A 15742-nucleotide genomic window follows, 5' to 3' on the forward strand; every position below is an offset into this window, starting at 1 on the left:
CCACCCCTGGGCCGTGGGCTCCACTTACTGCTCATCGTAGGGAGAGTCTGAGACCTGCAGCACCGAGGCCTGGAAGTCCTGAATCACCTCATTGCACATGTAGTTATGCCAGGACTTGGAAACCTGGGGTAGCTTCTCCTTTTCCCAGTTTGGAGGGGCGCCCTCCCATACGGGTTCCTTGGCTGCAGTCATGTAAGGTGGGATGATGTCCATGGCCATTTCCTGGAAGAGCTCCCTGCACTGCATAGAGATGAAATCTCCTGTCAGGGGTGACTTGACAATGCTTTGCTGCAGGACGTAGCCGTCATGTACTGGGATGGCTGTGGTGTGGGTGGCCCCACTGTTTAGCACCAGGCCCGTGGAACGTCCGTTTGCAAAGGCGGTGAGCACAGCCGTCTTGCATTAAGAAGAAGGCAGGAATGTTGTACTGCTTGAACATCAGCTCTGTCAGCTTCTCCCGCTTGGCCTGTGTGTTCCACAGGGCCTCGGACATGAGCACTGGGTGCAGGTTGGGTTCGGACTTGACGTGTTTACTGTAGGTGTGATCCAGGATGGCACGGAAGCATTCCCAGTCCTCAATCATGCCATTCTTGAGGGGCAACATGACCTCTGCTCCATCCCGAGGCACATGCAGGGCGTCAGTGTCGATGTGGAGGATCTTCCCTTTCTTCTCTTTCTCCCCCTCCAACTCCAGCCCGCCCTCCTCCTCCGCGGCCAGCAGCCCCACGTGGTGGGGAAGTCAGCCTTGGGGCAGTCCTCCCCAGTGTACCCAGCACGGACAGAGAAGGAACCAATGTCAAAGACCAGTGCCCCCACCTCATCCTCAGTCCATTGCAAGCAAAGCATTCACTCCAGGTGCTCTTGACAAAGTCACCAATGGCCTCCATGTTACTTAATCTTATGCACACTTCCCAGTCCAGTCTTGCTTCATCCCTCTGCAGCATTCAACATGGTTTGCCATTCCCTTTTTGGAACATTCTTTTCTTTTGGGTTCCAGAACTTTAAGGCCATTTTCTCAGAGTGCATGCAGCTAGGCATGTCCAGTTTGCCTGTGTAGTTTTGCAAGTTTTCCTGTGATGTATGTACCTTTTTACCTGAAAAACAGGTGGCTAATTTCCATTAAAACAGTGGTTTTCAAACTTTGATGCATATTAGAATTACTTGAAGCACTTACAGAAATATCTGTGCCCAGGTTGTGTCCCAGACTGATTAAATCAGAATCTCTGAATGTGGGCCCCAGGCATCAATATCTGTGAAACTGATCGTGACGGTTACTTAAGAGAACAAGAGCATTCGATCATCTTTTTTTTTTTTTAAAGATTTTATTTATTTATTTGTGAGAGAGAATGAGAGACAGAGACCACAAGAGGGAGGAGGGTCAGAGGGAGAAGCAGACTCCCCGCTGAGCAGGGAGCCCGATGCGGGACTCGATCCCGGGACTCCAGGATCATGACCTGAGCCGAAGGCAGAGTCGCTTAACCGACTGAGCCACCCAGGCGCCCGCATTCGATCATCTTAATGTTAATTCCCCCAGCTGCATTTCTCAAAGGTATAGTTACTCCTAGAATGCTCTTTTTTTTAAAGGTTTTATTTATTTATTTGGGGGGGGGAAGGGGGGGAGTGAGAGAGATGGGGAGGGAGAGAGAATGAGCAGGGTGAGGGGCAGAGGGAGAAGCAGACTCTTCGCTGAGCAGGGAGCCCAATGCGGGGCTCGATCCTGGGACTCTGGGATCATGACCTGAGCCAAAGGCAGATGCTTAACCAACTGAGCCACCCAGGCGCCCCCCTCCTAGAAAATTCTTATTCCATGCTGTTGATTTAAGGAAGCCCATGTAGTTTCCATTAACATTCCCTTAGAAACACTGAAACCAGTATTGATGCCGGGACCACTATACCTTTCTTGTCCTGAAAGAGTGTTTGAACCATAACCAGAGTTTTTATTGGGAAGCAGCTTAGGATCATCAGCCTTAGCCAAGCTCGTCGTGGCTGTTGGAGAATATAGGAAGTCAGATGAGGGAGGGAGTAAACTTTTTTCAAAGCCATAGGTTATGTGTGTGAGGGTGCATCAAGATCACTCTTGGAGCTTAGAATTTTTTCTGGCCCTGTATGGGCTGTTGTCTTGGGAGAATGCCAGCTATCTCACTAGTGAGACAAGGAGATGTTTATGCATTCTCTGGTTCTTTTTTGAAGTTAAAAACACCCATCATTGTTAGATTTAATATCCAAACTCTCTGACCCTTTGCAAAGTTGGTAAGTTAGACAGTGGGTTTGTTTAATAAGATTATTTTATTTTTGAAGAACTGAAGAAAAAGAACTGAATATATCCCAAGGGGCTGAAACATCAGAGAATCATTGTTTTATGTAATCTGGATTTTATCACACTCCAAATTATGCGTCTTTGAATACACATTATGTGGGATAATAGTAATGTGTCAGTGAAAGGGAGAGAATATGAATGAGAATTGAACTGAATCATAGTGAAAGCATATAGTAGGAACCATATGGTAATAGTAGTCTGGTTAAGAGCCACTTCTTGGTTTCTATGGCCTTGGGCTCTTCTCCTCAGTTTGCTCACCTGAAAAATTATAATACCTGGATTATTTGTGCAACTCTTAGGACTGTTTTAATGATTAAATGAGATTGTTCATAAAGCGCTTAGAACAGCACATAACCAGTCCTATTTAGGTGCTGCTTAGAGCATAGTATCAACTTGTCCCACTAAGAACATTCTAGAACTGCATGATCCAGATGATGCTTTCATCTGTAAAGTCCATTAGTGAAGGTGCTTCCATATCCCTAAACTTACCTTTCCTTTTGCTTCTAACCTAAATTCTTCACAGTGTGCTGCTGAGTCTCACCTGGGATTGCTTGCATCTTGAGCACCAGCTGGGTTCCATCCTCACATAATTAAAACACAGTGATTCCCTCTCTGGGCTTGATTCTTATATTCTAACTGTCCAGGTGACTCCTTGGCTCCACGAATCTGAACCCACCCCAGTTTTTCCATTCTGTTCAGCAGAGATCTGCTTGGGGCTATCTCAGATGGAGGGTGACCTCATGGTTTTTGATGCTATCTTTCAATTTATATAACTCAGCCGTGAGCATGCTTTTTAAAAATAATGGCCCTGAATTGCTGACATCTTGTCATCTGCTCAGACTCCTAAATCTTTCTGTGCTCACTAGACTGAATGGGATCAGCTGGAGCAAGATGCCTTTGTGCAGTCCTGCACTTACTGTGCTTGGCGAGTGACCTCTAATAGAGCTGTGTGTTCCCTCCGAGTAACATGGGTAATGATTACAGCGACAATGTTGCTATTGTGTCCAGAGGTTTGGGGCTGTAATTTCGTAATGAAATTGAAAAACATGAGATTAAAAACCTGAATATAGCACAGTAATTATATTTAAGTATCACAAATCATCTCCCTGTATTTAGTTAGGTGTTGGAGATTTGGCCTCTCTTTGTGGAGTGTGGTCACGTCGTTTCATACATCTGCAAAATGGAAAGCTTCTAATTTATGGCTAAAATGTGGGAATTGCTTTCTCTTAATGGGAAGGTGACGAGAATGGTATTGAATTTGAAGGAGCTGGTTTGCTTCATTGACTAGAGTCAAGAAGGGAGGTTGTAGAAGAGCTGCCAAGGTAAAGAAATGTTTGGGTCTTTTCATGGTTTAATTCCCAGATACTTAGATGTGACTACGGGTTCTCTCTCTAGAAATTAACTGACATAGGCAGGGAAATTCTCCAGGCCTTCAACAAGCAGTGTAGTCTCAGAGGTATGACTCTTTACCTTACCTAAGGCAGATTTTCTGGAAGATGTAGCTTCCAGAGTTTCTGGAAGATGTGGGTTTCCCACAGGCGCCTGGTCCATTCATTGCCTGAGAACTGGTATGTACCTGCTGTTTCTTTATTTTGGCTGAGCCCTTTTTGGGGTGGGAGGTTGGGGAATGTGTAGGTGGTAGCAGTTGGCAGGCATTCCTGGGGCATGAAGAGTAGGGAGTAGACTCAGGGCTCTTCTTTAATATGAAGTTAGAGGGGAACATGGTTTAAGAGTAATGATCTCTCCCTCTACTTGATTTCTAGGAAACATTGGGTATAAAATGATCAGAGAAGGAAGTTGTGAAGGGGATAATTATTGTTGTCAGTTATTTACTGATTATCTACCATGAGCCGTGCACTTTTTTTACCATTTTTAAACATCACAGTAGACACTGCTTTAGAGAGATCCTGTCCCTATACTGTCTCCTACCCCCCAGATAATTTCTACTGATGCAAACAGTACAGATTATCCCTTCTTCCCCAAAGCTTTCCTCCAAGATACACTGTGAATCTATTAGGCCAAGTAACTGGATTACTCGAACTGCTTTGGGCCACCGTTTGTTGGTAAAAGCCTGGCCTGTCAGTTACCAGCATTCAAATCACCTGGGGAGCTTGCTGAAACTCTATATTCCCAGGCTTCCTTAACTCTCCCTATCTGGAGGTACTCCGGGCGAGTAGGTGGGGTGGGTGGATTTGTGGTCTAGGAATCTATATTTAATCTATATTTTGTAACAACCACCTCCCCCCCCCCCCCCGCCCCGGATTCTTACAGATTCTGAGAATCACCACCTTAGGGCTCTGAGTTTCAGAAGCAGGGCTGTTCCACTGGATGGATTATGTTGAAATTTACTCTGTTGAAACATGGACCTGCTGTTCAGTCCCCTAGTTATGCCCGTCATCATCAGTATCTTGGGTAAAAATACCTGCTTTGATTGATTCCATTTCCTCTGGATGTAAGGAAGACTGGGCTTCTTTGCAGCTTTACCCACCCTTATGGATAGCAGAGAGGAGAAAGGTCCAAACCTGGTGTTTTCACTTCAGACCTGCTAGGGAAAAGGTGGCCTACCTCCAGCAGTAAACTTGGGCTTCTCCAGGACCTTCAGTAGTTTCTATTTCCACTGGAAACTCATTGAAAATTCTAGCACTATTCGTGTTTTTGGCAAAGCAGATAAAAACAGCAATTCAATTAAATTCATCAAACATTTATTGAGTAGCTGCTGAGGCTAAAGTGTTGTGGCAAGGGGAATGACATAGATAAGTAAAAACACAGTTTCCAGCCTCCATCCAAGAGGCTGTTGTTCTAATGGTGTAGTCAGGCCTGTTGTAGTCAGGCACATTCAGCTATAAACTGGCACATACAATAGGGTCTTCCAAAAAGTGAAGTCAAAGCAAAGAGCGTTCACAGGAATGTCAGGGTAGAAATAGTTACATTCTAGTTAGGCAGATGTCGTCTTTGGGGAGATGGTCCAGGGCGGTGGCTCTCTTCCTTGCCTGTGCTTTAGAATTGCATAGGGGGAATTTTTTTTTTTTTTTTCAGATTTTATTTATTTGAGAGCGCAGTGAGAGAGAGTGGGGGGAGGGGCGGAGAGAGAGAATCTCAAGCCGACTCCCTGCTGAGTGCAGAGCCTGATATAGGGCTTCATCTCAGGACCTCAAAATCACTACCTGAGCTGAAGTCAGGAGTCAGACATTTAACTGACTGAGCCACCCAGGCGCCCCACATAGGGGGAGTTTTTTAAAAACCCTAATATCCAGGCCATACCGCTTAGCAATCAGATCAGAATTTCTGGAGTTTGGATATAGGCACGCGCACTTTTTAAAGCTCCCTACAGGCATTTCCTGTGCGGCCAAGACTGAGTGAGAGCCACTGATACAGAAGGACAAATAGGCTGTCATTGCGAAGGGGGTTAGGCAGAGAAGGAAAGGCATTGGGGGCATCAACGGAGGCCTAGAGGCAGTAAAGTGAATGCTTTGGTTGGAGAATGCTACTCAGTGGGGTATAGGACTCTTGGGGCGAGTGGGGAGGGAAGTTATCCTTACTAGGTAGGATTGGATTAAAACATTGTGTCATGGAATTGGGAGACATCATGTTTTTGTACTGTCTTTAGAACCCCTTCTCACCTTATAAGAAGATGGGGAATGAGGCGCCGAACACCTTGTACTTTCCCAAGGTGCTAGTAAGTCCGGGCAGAGAGAGCAGGAGGCATGCTTCCCTTCGCAAGGCTCTTTGCTTGTGCCATGCTTGCCATTTCTCTTGGCATCTGTTCTTGGCAGTTTTCTGCTGTAAAAGAACACCAAAGGTAAGGTAGGGTCAGAGTGGCAGGAAGGTATTGATGTTAGGCAAGACCATGACAATATTTCTTATCTTTTGGTTGCACTCCTGTGACTACGTGGTGGGAGGATTGCTGGCTGTACTGGGGGCAGATGTTTGCAAGCCCAAGTGTGTATGTTTCTGTGCTCTTGCAGCTGCATCCATTTTGTGCCTGATTCCACTGAGAACTGGTGCTTTATCTGCTTATTGCTGTTTGCAGGAAGTTAATTTGCAGGTGCTATAAATATGCACGGTTCATATACTTCATTTATTCTTTCTTCCTCGAAGCCTCTCTTCTTTATGAGGCACCTTTCATTTGTATGTTTGGTGCCTGTGGGTTTTTTTTTTTTTTAATGTCACTATTTTGTTAGTAACAATAAAGGTAAAGCCACTCAGTCATGCAGGACTCTTTTGAAAAGTGCTTCGGGCAGGTGCAGCTCAGTGGCCTGAGGGGAGGTCCATGTATCAGGGTTTCCTGTCTGTTGTTACAGGTAGAAAAACCAGCAGAGTTCAGGAGAGAGCTAATTTTCTTCATTACTGGTGTGGAGGCTGTGTATTCACAAACACAAACCTTAAAGTAGTTCATAAAATAGTACCACCCATGTACCTACCCATCCATTACTGTATTCATCCATCCATCCATCCATCCATCCATTCATCCATACACCTGTTCATCCACCCAGCCATTCACCTATCCCTTTAGAAAAGATAGTGCAATATAGTAGTTGAGAGTACGGATTCTGGAGCCAATCTGCCTGAGTTCAAATAGTGACCCCTCCACTTGCTTAATCTCATTTTCTTTCTTCTGTAAAACGGGGGTGGTAATAGTAACAACCTCACAGAGTTGTGATGATTAAGGGATTACTGTATGTGATGTGCTGAGGAAGGACCTGGACATTGGAAGTTCTAAGTTGTCTGCTGCTATTCTGTCACCCTTGTATTATTAATCATTACAAAGAAAATATAGTGACAAATGAATTTGGTCTACCGGCTTCCAGTTTTGTGGTCTTAGAATTTATCGGGAGAAAAAAGGTTGGAAAGGGAGGTTTTGGCGGATCACAGAGGGCCTTGATTCCAGATTTTAGGATCGGTAGACAGAAGTCCCTCAGGTTTTGGTCTTAGTGAAAGATGTGCATCAGGGAGGTATTTTTATAGTTTTGTGCAAAATAAATAATTTGCAGTATTAGAACAGTTAGGAGGCTATTTTAATGGCCCAAGGCACAATGTTACAAGGAAATGAATGAGAGTGGTGGCAACAGAAATAGACACGAGCAATTGAAGACAAAAGATTTTTTCTGATTTCGCTTGTCGATTCCGTCTTGTTGATTCTACTTGGCTTAACCAAAAATATTGGTGAATTAGTGCTCTCCGTCTCCACGTCCATTCTTGATGAGACGGGGAACTTGTTACGTACGTGTCATTGCCGGTCATAGGAGGCAGAGGGGCTAGTGCCAGAACACAGAACTAGGTTTTTCTGTTCCATGCTCTTACGTGGCTCATTGTAAACAGGACCCAATTAGCTCTTGAAGCATGCCTGCCTGTTCTTCTCTCCCCCTAATTACTGTGCGGAGCTTGGGTTCATGCACAAAGTTACCTTGATTAAACAGTAAGTTTATGGAGCTATAAATGTTCCAACAGTACTTTGAGAGGGCCCTTCAGACATTAACATTCAAGGTTCCTGTGGGTGGGCTGAGAACAGCCGCTGTGGATGTTTTCCAGATTCCGGAGTATGACACCTTAAGTTTTTCTGTTCCTGTTCACATCTCTTCTTCAGGAGCGTAGACAATGCAGTAAAAAGATGTAACCTGACTGAAGATGGATGGAGTAGACCAGAAGTTGAAAATAGGGAAGAGTCTGCACAGTCCTGTAGTCTCTCCCAGAATTGGACATTTTTGTGGTGTGATGTGGAAGAAGAAAAACATTTATGGCCAAACCTCACTAAATTCAACAATTGTGGGGATGGTGCAGACAGATTTGCAGGGTAGTTGGAAAGAAATGCAGTTCCATACAGCGGTGACTTGAGCAAGGATAATGAAGTGTTGCCTGGCAGAACGTTTTTGGAGATTGGCCTTCATGTATAATTAGGAATATCAGTCCTTAATAGTATATTTGATTTTTTTTCCCTCTCTTTGCTGGTGTGATTATGTCTATATGCTCTCATTTGGCCTGATATTAGAATCTATATGTTTGAGATAAAAACTTGCTTTAGCCTAGCTCAAGTCCAGATTGCCCTAGAAATTTTGAATTAATTAGAGTGCGTCTGAAGGTGGAGGATTTTTGACAGTGTGCAGTGGAATCGTGTGTACAAATTGCCTAGTGCAGGGCGTATTATTTCATTTTACTCCCTCTTTCCACTTTGAATGAGGGAATCGCTAAGTTTTGGGCTACTGCTCTCGCACTTCACCTCCAGAACGTAACCTCTTAGGGAAGATATTCTGGGATCCAGGGATGGGGGGGGGTGGGTGGAGGTGGGAGATGGGGAGGAGTATGTCCCAGAAACCAGGTGCCCCTGCCTTCTTGTCTGGAAATCAGTGGTTCTCAAAATGCCATATGCATGAGAATCATCTGAGGGACTTCTTACAAGTTCAGCAACACCCCCACCTTCACCCCCTCCTGCAAGGGATGGGGTCAGACTCCATAGATCTAAGGAGCTGCTCTCTGGCAGAGATTAGGTGCAAATCCCAAATCTGACCATGGACTACCCTGTGCCCACTCAGCATTCTTGGGCTGGTAAGAAGACAGGGGTTCCCTCAGCACAGATGGGAAGCTCTCACTTTTCTTTTTTGCCCTTTTAAATTCACTCTAGAGAGAGTTTTAGATATGCAGCGTAAGCAGGAAGGAAGACTGACCTTGCCTGTCTCCAGAGTCTTGCAGAGATAAAGGAAGTGCCTGCACTTTGAGGCAGCTGGGGATTTGTGGTGTTCCAGAAGACCTCAGCTCTCAAATGGGCTCTTGGCAGCCTCACTGATAATCACAGTGTGATCGCTCCTGGGCTTCCTTATTTAAGAAGCTCTTAAATTTTCTTTCCTACGCTATAAGGTTATGTCTTCACCAGCTCCTCAGATTTTAAAAAAAGAAACAGAAGGAGGCAAAACAAATCCCAGAACATTTTTTTTTCTCTTTCTAAAGGTTACAAACATAAATCATATTTGAGAACAATGAATGGACCTTATTTTTTATCTCCGGAAAGCTAGGCCTCTGGCATCTTAAAAAGAATCTTATTTTAGGAAGGAAGGAGACTGGTATAGTGGCAGGGCTGTGCTCTGGGGATCAGGAGACTTGGCGGAAGACTTGGCTTTGCCACCGGCTGCCTGGGGCTCTTTGGTCAGAACCAGTCTTCACTTGGAGCCATTTTCCCTATCTGTGAGACGTGGGGGTCCTGAAGCTATTGCAGCCCTAATGTTTTATGATTCTAGTGATGGGCTCAATGCCTGCATGATAGGCATTTTCTAGATTTTGTCACCCTATTTCAAATTTGTGAGGTATGGCACGTGCCACCCATCTTTGCTGCACACGGGGCATCTCTTCATCAGTGCTTCATAAAACTGGCATGTCAGTACCGAGGGGACCGTCAGAGAACGTGGGGTTCACCCCTTCATTCATTGTGCATACGAGACAGATGATGTCCTAGTTGATTTTCCCGGAGCATGGGGCATAATTTGGGCTCTTTTCACCTTACGATTTGCCTTTCTCTCTAGGGTGCTTTTTAAACCTTGTGTTGCCCTGTCATCATACCTTTCTCCTTTTAGTTCCCTATGCCTTCCATGTCCCCCTTCCATTTCCCCTGGGATACTGAAATATTCAGTTGCAGTTGTGGGCAAAAGTGCTCCTGTGGCCTCCAGATTTTTTTTTTTATGTTTTCCTTCTTAGAAGAAGAATGTGATCATGCAGTGCCAATATTTTTACATACTGTACAGATATATTAAGCTATTATATATATAAAAAATAATAAGTTACATAAGGATGATATGAGAAATAAGTAAAAATAGATGATTTAATTTTTTTCCCCTTGTACCCCAGTGGATCAATTTATTCCTTCCCTGGAGTGTGAACTTGTTTTGAAGACTATTGATCCCAGACCATGGCAGGTTTAGAATTTAGACTGCTAGCTTTAGAATTTCCTGTGGCACTTGTTAAAAATACTAATTCTGGAACCTCGACCCAGACCAATGGGATGAGAATGTGTCCTTGTGGGACCTGGGAGTCTGCATTTTCAGTCGGTTCTCCTGGTGCCCCTGAGGCCCCACCAGTTTCGAGAACTATGGGTACTTACGAATAGTAGGTATGTGAGCATGAGACTTAACTGACACGTTAAAGATCGCTCAAGGGCCACCACTAAATTGGGATCCAGTTAACACTTGGAAAAATCAGACTGGCAATTTTCATGTGAGTTACATTAGAGGGGGCCATCAGCTGTATAATCAGACATGGAATTTCTTAGAATTTGAAGATTTTCTAGGTGGTTTTTTTATTTGTAACTCCAAATATTTGCTACTCTGCCTCAGTCTTTTTTTTTTTTCTCATTAGAAATCTAAATATTACTCACGATCTAAAGACAATGAAAGATTAGACATTTGCCAAAATGCATTTAAAGGTTATTGTTTTTAACAGCTTATGTATCTGTAACCTTATGTTCGAACGGACATTTCAGTGCCCTGGTTATTGGGCATGTACTCTCTGAAACAGTCAAATAAAATCAGTGTAAGTCAGATAAACATGTAACAGGAAATTTGTTTCTATCTATTCACTCCGGGTCAGCATGCTCCCAGTCACCTTGGGAGTGTCAGGGTTATCTGTTCCTGGATCAGCTTTACGAAAGCTCCTACTCAAAGCTCTACTTGGCAAGACCATTTGGGAAAATGTGATAATTGAGATTCAGCAGCTAGACCAAGGCTGAATGAATAGGAGTCAGAACAGCAGGGACAGCACCAGGGGAGCAATAGAGCTGATGGGAATGAGTAGCCTTAATTCTGTCTGGGATCACCAGATCTATCCCTGGCGTAGAATTCCAAAGCCCCCCTTCCTCATGGTGTCTTCTCCTACCCTTAGATTTGGGAAGGTGTCCCTAACATGGAGCACACCACTGGGGTGAGATTGTGTAGCTGCCCTTGCACATACGCTTTTTCTGCTTTGGTTTTTTTTTTTTTTTAATGCTCACTTCCCCACCGGCCTTAATTCACAGTCTTTCAGTCTTTCTGGCAGTGAGTGTGCCAAAGGTCAGGAATTCTGGCAGAGTTTGATTCATCTCTGCTCCCCCCACAGCAGCTAGCACAGGCCTTGGGGCATAGAAGCTCTTGATGTGGATTGATTCAGGTATTGTGATTTAGGAGGCCCCACCTAATGGGCGTCCCTGGCCACCTCTCCAGCCACTGTTCCGGGAGAGCTGTGCTTTTGTTTCGGAGCCTTCTCATTTGTTTATGTTTCATCTCTTTGGAGTACTTCCAACCCCTTCCCCTTTTTACTTGGCCAATTCCTACTTATCTTGTAGATAAATATGTATAAATGACACATCTTTCACTCTTCCTAAACTAGGATGGATATCCCTGCTGCATGCTTCGATGGTCTCCCCACTTCTCTAGAATAACTTTTATCTTCGTTTTTGGTCCTTACTTATTGTTATCCCCCCAGATTGTCTGCTTTACCAGGGCAAGGATTCTAGTCTTCTTGCTCACCACTGTTTCCTCATCACTAAGCATAGGTGTGGGGGCATGGTAGGTCATCAATAAACATTTCTGGACTGAATAAAGTTAAGTACCTAATAAAACAATGTATGCCAGTTAATGGGGTGATTGGCAAGGATGTACTTGCCAATTCCAGTGGTGGTAATTAACATTGTTAGGGTTAACTGCTGGGTTCTATGAGAACGAATGATTAAAAATAAACAGAACAGAAATGGAACTTAGGAGCAAAAGCTTTTATGTGCCTTTTGATGCCTAGTGTTGGGCAAAATTTTCTGTGAATAAAACGAAATGCCTTGATGGACTTGTTTATATACTATAAAATGTATAAGATAAAAAACAAATTGTTTACTATGGCATATATAGTCTGAAAAAACTCACAGGTATCAGTTCAAACATGCATTCAGTTATTCACTCACTTAATGGTTTGTTTTGTATGATATATGCCAGGCACTGTTCTAGATGCTCAGGATCCACAGTGAACAAAACACAACAATATCTGACCAGAGGGAACATGCATTCTGGTGGTGGAGACTGTCAATAAAGCAGATAAATAAGTATCTAGACTTGAGAAGCTGGTGAATGCCATGGAGGAGAATGAAGGGGGCGGGGGAAGGGACACAGAAAGCGCTGCAGTGTGTGTGTTGGGGGTGGTGGGGGGCACAATTATAGATTCAGTGCCCAGGAAAGGAGTCCCTGAGAAGACAACACTTGAGTAACCGACTGACAAGGGGTGAGGAAGTGAGCAGGGTGGGTTTCTGGGAGCTCTGAGGTGTGCTTGGCTTTTTGGAATCTACTCATGGTCCTTCATGTTTATTACATGAACCAGCCCAGCAGGTTGGGATCAAAGTGTCCTGTTGTGTTAAAATCTGTAAATGTTTCCTGTCTTTGGACATTTACTCTGGCTAAATCCTCAGCCTGAATACTTATGTAAGGGTTTTGCATTTATTTCTTCTTACAAAGTTAGTTTGGTGGAAGAGGCCGTATGGAAACTTTTCTTTTCCCTTTTGTGGGTCAGGATTTGTGCTGTGTTATCTGTACTTACCCTCTAAACTCTAGTCTGTGGTGGAACCACCTCTCTCAGAGCTTGTATTCCTTGAGGGCAGGGTGTATTTCTTGTTTAACTAGTTTATGAAGGTCTTACCACCCTGTCCCCTGCATGGGGACCTGATAACTTATTTTGGCTGATTATGGAAGGGCTTTTCTGTCTACTTCTGTTCCCCTTGATGGCTTCCTTATTTGTTCTGTAACACTGACTTTGAACTCATTTCATTACTTAATGAAATCTTATATTATTGCTTATTTTGTGCATCTGTCTTATCTCTCAACTAGAGAGGAACTTGCGTTTCCTTTCTGAACCTTACAGTGCTGGCTCCTAGTGGGTGTGCTTACAGCATGTACATCACTGATGGCTGTTGGTCAAAGTGCTTGTCTCTTCTGGGTGAGGGAGCCGACATCTTGTTTTTCTGGTGTTCTCTTTTTCTGGATTACAGTCTGTATCTGGGGTTCTCCTCTCCTTAGGACTTGGCCTGGGTATGCCACTTGGAGGGCCCAAGGGAACAGTATAATTACTTAGGGGTAAATCCTTTGTGAATTCCAGTGCAAGGCTCTCTGTAGACTGGTTTTCTGCAGATTGGCCATTCTTCAGAGAATCATTCGTTGACTGTTCATGACATAAACATTGTAAATTAATGGCCCTTTCAGATTTCATTGACATTTTCTGTCTTGATGGTCATTTCTGGTCACTCAGAAATAGTTGCTCACTCCAAGACAATTACTGTATGCCTAATAAAAGCGAATGACAAAGCCAAGTTCAGCTGTGGGTGCTGGACCGGGCAGTTTCTAGCTCCTCCTCCAACAGGCGATAATCAGATCTGTGTCTCAGCAGAATTATAAATGGCTACATTTCATGAATCTCTTTAGGAATTGCTTTGCTTAGAATACTGTCCTATCTTGGAAGCTGCGGATGTACTGTGTACTGTTTTCTGTTTGGCAGTCTACTCTGAATGGCACCAGTTGGGGATAAACACTTGAATAAATGCTGCCACTTGTCACATGTGGTCACCCTCTGGGGGTGCATGTGACTGGAAGGGAGCCATCCACGATACCTACCAGTGTACACCACTCACTGGGTTTGCCTCCTTGTCACGACTTTGCTTTTCTGGAAACATTTCCCGCCCTGGTCCATGTCTGTTTCCTTTGCCCACCAACTAAAAGTCCTGGTAGTTTTTTATAGTTACAGAAAACACAGCGTAGAGACTTCTAATCAAAGAAATAAACCCCTGTCTTCCCAGGCACAGTCAGTACCAGCTGTAAGCTAATTAAACTCAACAGTTCACAGGTGTTCCTGGGGAGGACGCGAACACAAGGGCACATGCTCTTCTCTTTGGGACTTGTTAACATTTTTCAGAGCTCTTTAAATTTGGTTTTCCAGTGATACCATACTAAACAGGAAAATAGAGCGTGAGAAGTCAGGACTGTTGAAGATGTATGGAGTGGAAAGCTTAGCGCACACCCCCCTGTAGTTTACTCTAGCTGGATTTTCACAAACTGTGGTGGTGTTGCAGGTGTCCCCCACGGGGAGTCCAGGCTTTCAGTCCTCATTGTGTGAAACTTCCCATACCCTTGATGTTGAATTGGAGCTCATTATTGGCTTCTGTAGCATGTCAGAGAGTCACCTCACTTGCTTCCATATGTGGCTCTGGAAGACTGAGTTTAGGGTGGATTTGGAGTGTCACCTTTGTCCCTACTTTCCAAGAGTTACGAAAGAGTTGCTATGATTATTAATTCTATAATGTCTTTAAAGAAGAGTAAAATCATACAAACTTACTAACCCAGACTTTGCTTTCTCCTTCTCCTGATCTATTAGTTTTATCCCCTGTCATGAGCCAGGATATAGGATCATGGGCTCGCAATTATATGGATAGTAACAGACCTGGGTTGTTGTCAAGAATTGTGCAGATTGGGGTGCCTGGGTGGCTCAGTTGGTTGGGCGTCTACCTTTGGCTCGGGTTGTGATCTTGGGGTCCTGGGATTGAGCTCTGCCTTGGGCTCCCTGCTTGGCGGGAGGTCTTCCTCTCCCTTTCCTCCTCCCCCTGCTCGCTCTCTCTAGCTTGCTCTCACTCTCTCTCAAATAAAATCTTAAAAAAAAAAGAACTGTGCAGACTTTGTCATCATATTTCTCACCTCTCAAATTGTTTCCACCCCTTTACCTTGGATTCATGGTTCTCAAAGTGTGGCCCTCAGCCCAGCAGTGTCAGCAGCTTCACCTGGGAACTTGTTTGAAATGCATATTTCAAGGCCCCATCTTGACTTCTTGATCAGAAATCTTTGGGGGTGGGGTGGGAGGAAGCCACAGTCTTTGTCTTTGTAAGCCTTCCCAAGATTCTGATGCAAGCTCAAGTTGAAGAATCGTTGCATAGAAAGGAGTTGCTTTCTGTTTAGTCTCTGGAGCTTGCTGCAGTTGATATTTTAACTTTTATATGAAGGAGGGCAGTAATATCTCCCTTGAACTCTTTCTTGGTGCAGTTGATTGTCAGATGCAGAAGGCTGATGTCAGGATGGGCAATGACCATGCCCCGATGTGCTGTGTTTACAGCCTCAGCCCAGGGCCTTGTGGAGACTTACGTAGCAGCTTTGGTAACAGGTAGATAAACCTACAGATATGGTGAGGTTAGGTAGCAAAACTTTCAAAACTCAACAGCTTTATGTTTGTGCAAGCGTTTTACTCAGTGTTGGCATTTTTGAGATATTTCACCTCTGCCCCCTGCCTAGAAAACTGTTTTTACTTTGGACAGACTGCCCTAGTGGGGGATAATCAGAACAAGTGGGAAAATACCTGAAAAAGCAGATTTCTCTCTTTTTTTTTTTTTTTTTTTAAAGATTTTATTTATTTATTTAAGAGAGAGAGAATGAGAGACAGAGAGCATGAGAGGAA

The 15742-nt window shown here is 44.1% G+C and overlaps 1 protein-coding gene and 1 pseudogene across 5 annotated transcripts in view; one reads left to right on the plus strand and one right to left on the minus strand.

Moving 5' to 3' along the window:
- The window catches only part of AUTS2 (activator of transcription and developmental regulator AUTS2), a 1062127-nt gene that overhangs the window by 177133 nt on the left and 869252 nt on the right, over positions 1–15742 (plus strand). The window lies entirely within an intron of this gene.
- Positions 25–846, minus strand: LOC102748405 (actin-like protein 6B pseudogene; annotated as a pseudogene).

Source organism: Leptonychotes weddellii, chromosome 5, assembly GCF_054177405.1.
Source record: "Leptonychotes weddellii isolate Sample4059 chromosome 5, ASM5417740v2, whole genome shotgun sequence".
NCBI lineage: Eukaryota > Metazoa > Chordata > Mammalia > Carnivora > Phocidae > Leptonychotes > Leptonychotes weddellii.